We start from the raw sequence: 8,553 nt of genomic DNA on the forward strand, positions 1-8,553 counted from the left end.
GTATGTCTCATATGACAACATATATACACGCACAAAAAACACACGTACGTATATATATATATATATATATATATATATATATATATATATGAGTTTTTATGTTCATATATATTTAATATAGTTAATGCGCTTTTTAAGGTGCATGTTTTATATAGTATTAAATTATTTTATTTCTATCTATGCATATGTATTATAGAAGTGCTTCGTAATGTTAAGAATTATAAGTGGTAACGTTTTTGAAGATATCAGAGATTACCACTGAGTATAATCTTCGAAACATAAGATTACATGTCTTCCTTCTAATCTTCTTTGTATGGATTAATCCGTAACAAACATGCTGAAATGCGTTGTGAGTATTATCACTCGCTTAATATGGAAAACTATCTAGGAAAAGTTACAATTCCATCATTTGCATTATATCTGAAAGTGATTATGGGCGTATCAAAGCTAGGCTGCACGATATTATACATGTACTTAATTATATACATACACGCATATATACATATATACACGCATACATGTATACATGCTTACAATTGTATATTAATATTTGTGTGCGAATAAAATTTCGAACGACAAATTTTTATGCTTCAGGAATTTTAAGAATAACTATAAAGTGTTTGATTTTTATCTAACTTAATGTGGAATGGAGGATCGAAATCATTTTAAAAATATTTCAAATGCGCATTTGAGTTTGCATGAGAATTTTTCAGTGTACTATTACAGTAAAACCGCGGAAATGGGTGTCAAAAGAAGCAAGATACAATTTGCATAATATGGATGCATAAAGAAAACATACACTAAATATTTTTCTATTGAAAATAATTTCCAGTACTGGCTCCAGGGTATTTTTTCTGTAAAATTAAACTCTCCCTTTACATTTCGCCCTCAAAATATATACTTATCGTTGTTGATAGTTGTGCTCATCATATAAACTGTCTCTATAAAAAGAAAAAAAAAGCAGCATTTGTCAACAAATTCATGTGGTTCTGAGCAAATTCTTCGATATCTTTAATTTACTTGTATCAGTGAATGATGATCAGCATTAGTATATATATGCATACACACAAATACACACACATGTGCACGAACGCACATACTTATATGGATATATATATAGAGAGAGAGATACAGAGAGGCAGAGAGGAAGAGAAAAAACTGACTGTTACAAACATACATTAAATATCTTTAGTATACAAATTCATAAATCTCTTGTGATCTATAACGTGACACTATGACGGTTACAACGACGAGTGTTCCAGTTAATTCGATCAACGGAACAACCTGCTCGTGAAATTAACGTGCAAGTAGCTGAGCACGTACTTCTCGGGGAGGTTCAGCGTGACAACGAGTGTGACAAGGCTGGCCCTTTGAAATACAGGTACAACAGGAACAGGAAGAAAGAGTTAGAAAAAGTTGTGGTGAAAAAGTGCAGCAGGGTTCGCCACCACTCCTGCCGGAACCTCATGGTGCTTTAGGTGTTCTCGCTCAACAAACACTCACAACGCCCGGTCTGCCCTAACCACTCGGCCATTGCGCCTCCACCGTAATCTATAATAACTTATAGAAAACATTTTCTACCATTAACACCTTGCTGATCATTACTGTGTAAACTCTGTCCCCTGATATCTGTTCCCTGAGCTTCAATATTTATTCTCTATTGCTTTCTCTTAATCTAATTTAAAGACCGATTTACCTTAGCGGTTGATTTTAGTGTACTTAATTGCTGTCAATAGTATAAATATGTTTTGTAATTTATAGTCAATTTGCATCGAGTTTCTCTTTCAATTAATTATTTTCTCTTCGCGTTTGTTCGCAATTTCAGCAAATGTATATCGAATTTTAATTTTCAGTTTTGCATTTCTAGGAATAGATTTGTATTGTTAAGTTATATTCACATAATTCTAAGCACATAGTCCGTGTTACACGATACATTCTTAGGTTATGTTTATTTTATTCCGTATATTAAAGTTGTTGTCATGAAGATCTTTGTGGTCATGACAGGCCTCTTTTATCTTTGTGAGCTGGAACAGTCAATTAGATTTCCTAGATGTATCTAAAAACAAAATGCCGCAGACTGTGTTCTGAATTAAAATGATGTGTGCTGTATACTTCCTGGTAATGAAGTAGCAGGTTAGAAACTGCATTCAGAAAAATGCTACATTTGTCTTGAAGCATCCTGGTGTGATTAGATTACTTCTTGAATCAAAGGCGAAACCAAGCCATACATCTATTTATCTGCGCTGTATAATTGTTTAAGATTTGTGTAGTAAACGTAACCGAAGGACATATCAGTTATGTAAGGAAGAAATGCTATAGTTACTCTCTTCCTTACACTCAGTATGAGTAGAACACATAGCAAATGTAATTTTTCCTTTGTGAAAAATTCCAGTAATCTAAAAGTACTTAGATCAGTACAGTGTGTTATAAAAATGGAAGCACCATAGATTAAGTGTTGACAGCGTTATAAAAATGTAGCAAATATCGTTGCAAATTTTATGATGCTCACATCACAATCAGTTACATCAGTCGCACAAATAATTGTTTTTATACATAACTGGTTCAATTAATTATATTTCCCTGAGGAACATGCAATAATGCAACACGATGAACTCGTAATAATTTAGAATGCAAACTCTGAACATGGAAGTTTCATTAGAGACGCTACCAGCGTTAATGTGTATGATAAGCGTCGACTGACAACGATGTAATACAACAAGCATTTTCATTCACGGAAGCATTGAGCGAAACTCACATAAAACTACGCATCGACAAAAATATAATACTGTGCATGGAAACAGAAGCAAGAACTTTCGAACTTCCGGTCACTATCTCCAAAAGAACGGTTTTTGTAATCATTTACCAAGTTTACTTAAAAACTATCATGCTAGTCAAATCATGGTTTAGTGGCCTGAAAAATTAGTAGTTGTATTACTACTAAAGTAATAAGTATTCAAAGAATATAAAACATATTTAAAAAAAAAAAGTCTCACATCATAGCAAAATAAAATATAATCATTAGTATAGCAATAAAAAAAAACCTTTATTCATTGCACTTCCATAGCGATACCTATAGTACGTGATATTATTAAACAATGACTAATGTATAAAAATGACAGGCGTAAAATATTTAAAAAATACAATATGTTCTAGAAATGATGAAGTTATGAATATCGGTTTATTCTAGTCATGCCTTTCATTAGATATCATTCATTATATTTTTTCCCATATTTTTTTTTCATTTAAGGACATTTTGGAACATTACATTTTATTCAATTTTTTTGTTATTGTTTTCTTACATTGTAGTGAGTCTATTTATATTATTTTCCACTTTATTGTAGATGCTTAGAATTCCTGGAGCGTCTCAGTAAAAGTTGTCGATATATTTTTTTATCTGTTATACACAATAATTCAACAGATTTTTTTTTACCGCTTATAACAGGTCTACCAAAGAATATGACACCATTCGTGACTAGATATCAAACCTTGAAAATGATATCAAATAAGAGAAAACTTTTTCAAAAGAGAATAGTATATTACACATTTATATATATATAACTGAAATTCACTAGATACTCATTAGGTCTGCAAATACTATCCAGTTTCAGAGATGTGTTTGAAATATTAGTAAAAGAATGAAAACTTTTAATGTTTACCGGCTATGTGAGTTTACTTATTTATTTTAATAAAAATATATGTCTATGTTATGAAAATGTTCAACATCGTGTTTGAACACATCTAGGTATATACATACGCTCCCGCACACATAAATGCGTATATATATATATATGCGTGTGCGTATATACATGTATGTATATATACATATATATATATATGTGTGTGTGTGTATGTATATACGCATGCCTCTATGTGTTACATGTATTTATTTATGCATTTGTATATATTGGTTTGGCAACTATGATCCCGCCGTTTTTTTTTTAACTTTGGAATTTATTGCGTTTATAAATTTTTTGAATTGAATTAATTTTTTCCGAGAATTCTATTTTTGAATAATTTTGGAATATATTTTGCTTTGTTTTTCTAGTTAATTTTAGTTAATTTTTGTTTATTTTCAGATCATTAAAATGGAATGTCAAGTCAAGAAAAACGAGCATTTTTGACACCTCCTTTTTGCTTATAATCAAGGTTCTAAGGCCGCAAAAGCTGCTGATGACATCGGTAAACAAGCGACACCACGCGTGCAACAAGATCTTCATCCGCGTAAAATGATGTCGTGGGCATGGTGGGACTGGGAAGGGATTATCCGTTACTAATTCCTTGAACGGAACCAAACGGTCAACGCGGAACTCTATGTTCAAGAGATGAAATGACTCAACACGTCTATTTAAGAGAAAAGTCCTAATCGTCAGCATGTAGTTCGTCTGCTGCACGACAACGCCCGCCCTTATATCGCTAATATGACCAAGGAAGCCATTCAAATGCATGGCTGGGAAGTACTGCCAGACCAGCCGTACTCTCTTGATTTGGTCTCAACGGATTTCCACTTCTTTCGATCTGTTTCAAATGCTATGCGTGGAGTTTCGTTCAATACTGATGCAGAATTGAGAGCTTGGTTGGATCAATTTTTCGAGTCGAAATCGGGTGATTTCTACCAACGAGGTATTGAAAATCTTGTTGAAGCTTGGGAAAAAGTTTTAAATATAACAAGGGTGAATACATTACTGATTAATTAGTTGTTATTTTTATCAAATCTTTTAAAAAATTTTAATTTAAAACTAACCGTGGTAACTTGGTTGCAAACCCAATGCTTTATCTGCTTAAAAATTTAGAATTTGCTAAATGTGTTTCCAAGAGTGTTTCTAAGTTACATAGACAGTTCAATTTTAAATCTCATGAAGATTGCAAACTTTCAGCATTAGGTTTGTTCAATTTTCAAATATGGGAGGTATTTCATGTTGTCAGATACAACAAACATTTGAATTATCTGCATTTTATTTTTTAATTAGGCAATTCCAACAGAGCAAAATGGAAAGAAGTTTGTCGAATTAATTATATTTAATAACGTGTAAAAATCAGCAGGAAGCAGATTATCTGATTTTTTTAAAAGAATTTTTTATGCCATAACATTTTATTTTCCATGACATAAAATGTACATCAATATACCTTCATTTAATGAATCTTACAATTGTCTAAATGACTCCCGTGCACACATGCCACTCCTCCACGCAATCACACACCACATAATACTTGTTTTCACTTTACTCAGTTGAATCACAGCATCAGTTAATGGTCTGTTTTTTTTTCTGATTTTGACATACATTTAAAATTATAACATTACTCGGCGAAAATCCACTGACCTCGAAGTTTGTCAAGATCTCCTTGAATTTGACGCTGATGACTCGTCCTTCACGTTGAGGATGATCACCGGTGCGCGAGTTGGGTCTAAGCGTAGGAGCCTGAGACACTGCAGCAGTGGTCGCCATGGAGTACGCTTCATCTCCATGACCGACGAATGCACGACAGTGCTACATCACAATCAAGAGTAATCTCATCGCTTTTTTTTGACATCCGCGGTATTGAGCTGACCCCACCACTAGGCCAAAACGCTTAGTTAGAGTTCTGCCGCGACGTTTTGAGGCGTTTGAAGGAGAACATTCGACAAAAGCGATCAGATCCCGGGGCGGGAATAATCGGAATCCTTAGGATGACAATACTTACGGTCACCGAGCTCTCCTCACTCGTCATTTTCTCGTCAACATACAACATGGTATCGCTTTTGCACCTGACCTATTCGCCAAATTTAGAACTTGTGGACTTCCATGTCGTGCCCAAAAGGAAAAGGAACTCTATGGTTACCGTTTTAACACCATTGTCAAGATCAAGTGCGAATCTGAGAAAGAACGCGACTCGATTACGAAAAAAAGATTTCCAAGCCGGATTCCAAAAGTGCAGGAACAGTGAGTGGGACCAGATTATTGCTACACAAGGTAACTATTTCGAAAGAAATTATGTTAAAACTTAGGGAAATAAGTTATTTTTTATTAAAAATAACTAGCAGAGCTACCCGACGTTGCTTGAGAGACTAAAATGGCATAGTTTCTTTAGTGTTTTACTAGTTTCAATCATGTGACTGAGAAAATAAGAGAGTAACTAAAGATTGCTACAATGGAAAATCGAAACTTGTTTGGGATACCGGATCTTTTTTCTTCACTTCCTTTCTTCTCTTCAGCTTCTCCCAACTTCATATTCTTTGCCTTCCAGATTTATTGTTCTTTTAGTCATGTATTTATTTATTTTCTTGATTCTATTCCACTGCATTTCCTCTTTTCTATCTCTGCCTTGTTCGTAGTAAAGATGTTGTTAAAATGAAGAATTAAGAAATTGTAGTATTAATTACTTTTGAAATACCACAGCATTTCTACTGGGGCTAATTTCAATTTGATTTACATTTTTTTGCGTAAAGAACGTAATGTAGGAATTAAGATTATTTATAATATATTTATACCGCAAATATGGGGGAAAATTATAATTAAACACTACACTAATGGGAACGTATGAATATAGCCCCTCATTAAAGTATTAATTAATCGCTAAAATTGCATGTAACATGTTTTAATTCCTACTAATTAACTATGAGATGATCTCATATGGTAAATGGTATTTTCGGTAGATACTACTATTTCAAATCTAGAAATGTAATAGGATTGATAATATGCCAATAGGAAAATTGAAAGGAAATTATTTGAGCCATTTTTCGTTAATTACAAACAGTTATTTGCCTACGATTATGTGTGTGTGTGAGTACACACACATAGGTGTACATAATTGCATAGCTATGTTTGTGCGTGTATGCATACAAGCTTATACACTATTGGTTTCCGATTTTCAGGTTGGTTTTAAGATGCAAACTTGCGTGTAAAATTGTGATTTGAAATTACTTTATTGGAGACATGTTAAAGAGATTTTCTCTGCAATTACTAATATAACAGACTAAAATATTCTTGGCACTGCAGTAATTACGGTTACTATGTTTGCAAAAGAAACACAACATGAATTTGGCAATGATATTTAGTTGCACGAAATTTCAACAACTATTCCTGAATTTTGTATTACTGTAAAATAGAAGTCGATTTAATAATACATACGGTATTTTTACCTTTCCCTTTCAGTCTAATTTGATGTTAAACTTTATCCCTCTAAATATATGTTTCTGTAAATTCGGCACGATCTGCACTAATCGTCCAAACTCCACAAATGATTTAATATAGAATAAAGCAAGTACGTAAGGGTTGGAGAAACCGGTGAATTAAATGAGCAGAAGTTGGAATGAAGTAGATACGAATTGCAGCCGTTATTAGTACTATCACTCAATGGAAAAGCACTTCAAAACTGCGCAATTTAGTTTGCAGAAATGCAACTTAAAATTACCCACATAGACACATTGTCGGTTACGATGATAAGGGTTCCAGTTGTTCCGATGAACGGAACAGTCTGCACGCGAAATCAACATGCAAGTTGCTGAGTAATCGATAGTTACTCTTGGGGGAATTCAGCTTGAACAAGAATGTAAAGAGCCTGGTCTTTAAAATACAGGTACTACACACCTTTGTCAGCTAAATGGCTTGAACCAACGTGAAATAAAATGTCTTGCTCAAGAACAGCAGGCGCTACCAGGATTCGAAGTCACGATCTTGAGTGGAATACCTTACTATCTGAATGTTCACAAACCTGCCCATAAAATCAGCTTGGGTAAATTAAAAATGAATGACGCCAATAAGACATTCAGCTTCATATGAGGGCAACATTACGGTGATTGATATGGTCGCAGTGACAATCATCACACCCGATATGGTGGCAGTATTTTTAGTCCGAATTTGTAACAAGAAAATCATTTTTCAAGAAAACAAAAAGAATCATGAAGATCCTTGGAGGGGAAACCACCAGAACGTATATGGTCAAATAGCTCCTAGTTAAGTTTCACTGTCTTTATTTGTTTATACAGCATGCAAAAATGCAAGATGCATCATTATAACTAGATACATGATTTACAATCACCTATTCACATTTCTAATCTTCAAATAGAATCAAGTAACGATTTCCATATACCAAAGCAAAGTTTATGAGAACATAAACATTATCTGATATGCTGGGTACGCATTAATATCTTGGATGATATCCGGCTAATAACATTCTCGAATATGTAACCGAAATAAGATTAACGACTTTGTGAATGAAGAAAACATTACTCACTATCTCTCTGCACTACATTAGAGCTGTCTTCATAAAAAGGTAACCGCAATTCGTATAAGATAAATTGTCCTTTCCGTAAAGAATAGCAGATCAACAACTAACCAACAACGCGTAAAATATTAATGACGAACTTCAAGGTCTATATTACACATATATTTCGCACATACAAAACGGACTGTTACTCGCTGTTTCAATAATCTTATCTATCTATCTATCTATCTATCTATCTATCTATCTATCTATCTATCTATCTATCCTTTGGCCTGTCACTCTATGGATATTTAAATATACACATACGTTATATATACAACATGTATATATGGATATATATATATATATATA

General features: G+C 33.4%; 1 long non-coding RNA gene across 2 annotated transcripts in view; it reads left to right on the forward strand.

Annotated features, from left to right (window-relative positions):
* LOC128249521 (uncharacterized) overlaps positions 1 to 6,328 on the forward strand; it is a 71,377-nt gene extending 65,049 nt beyond the window's left edge. Inside the window, exons 3-4 of one of the 2 annotated variants that reach the window (XR_008265649.1) lie at positions 3,443 to 3,663; positions 4,077 to 6,328. This is a non-coding gene — a long non-coding RNA (uncharacterized LOC128249521). The remainder of the gene's footprint in view (positions 1 to 3,442; positions 3,664 to 4,076) is intronic. The other variant, XR_008265648.1, reaches the window with a different exon arrangement.
* The last annotated feature ends 2,225 nt before the right edge of the window (positions 6,329 to 8,553 follow it).

Source organism: Octopus bimaculoides, chromosome 15, assembly GCF_001194135.2.
Source record: "Octopus bimaculoides isolate UCB-OBI-ISO-001 chromosome 15, ASM119413v2, whole genome shotgun sequence".
In the NCBI taxonomy this organism is placed as follows: Eukaryota; Metazoa; Mollusca; class Cephalopoda; order Octopoda; family Octopodidae; genus Octopus; species Octopus bimaculoides.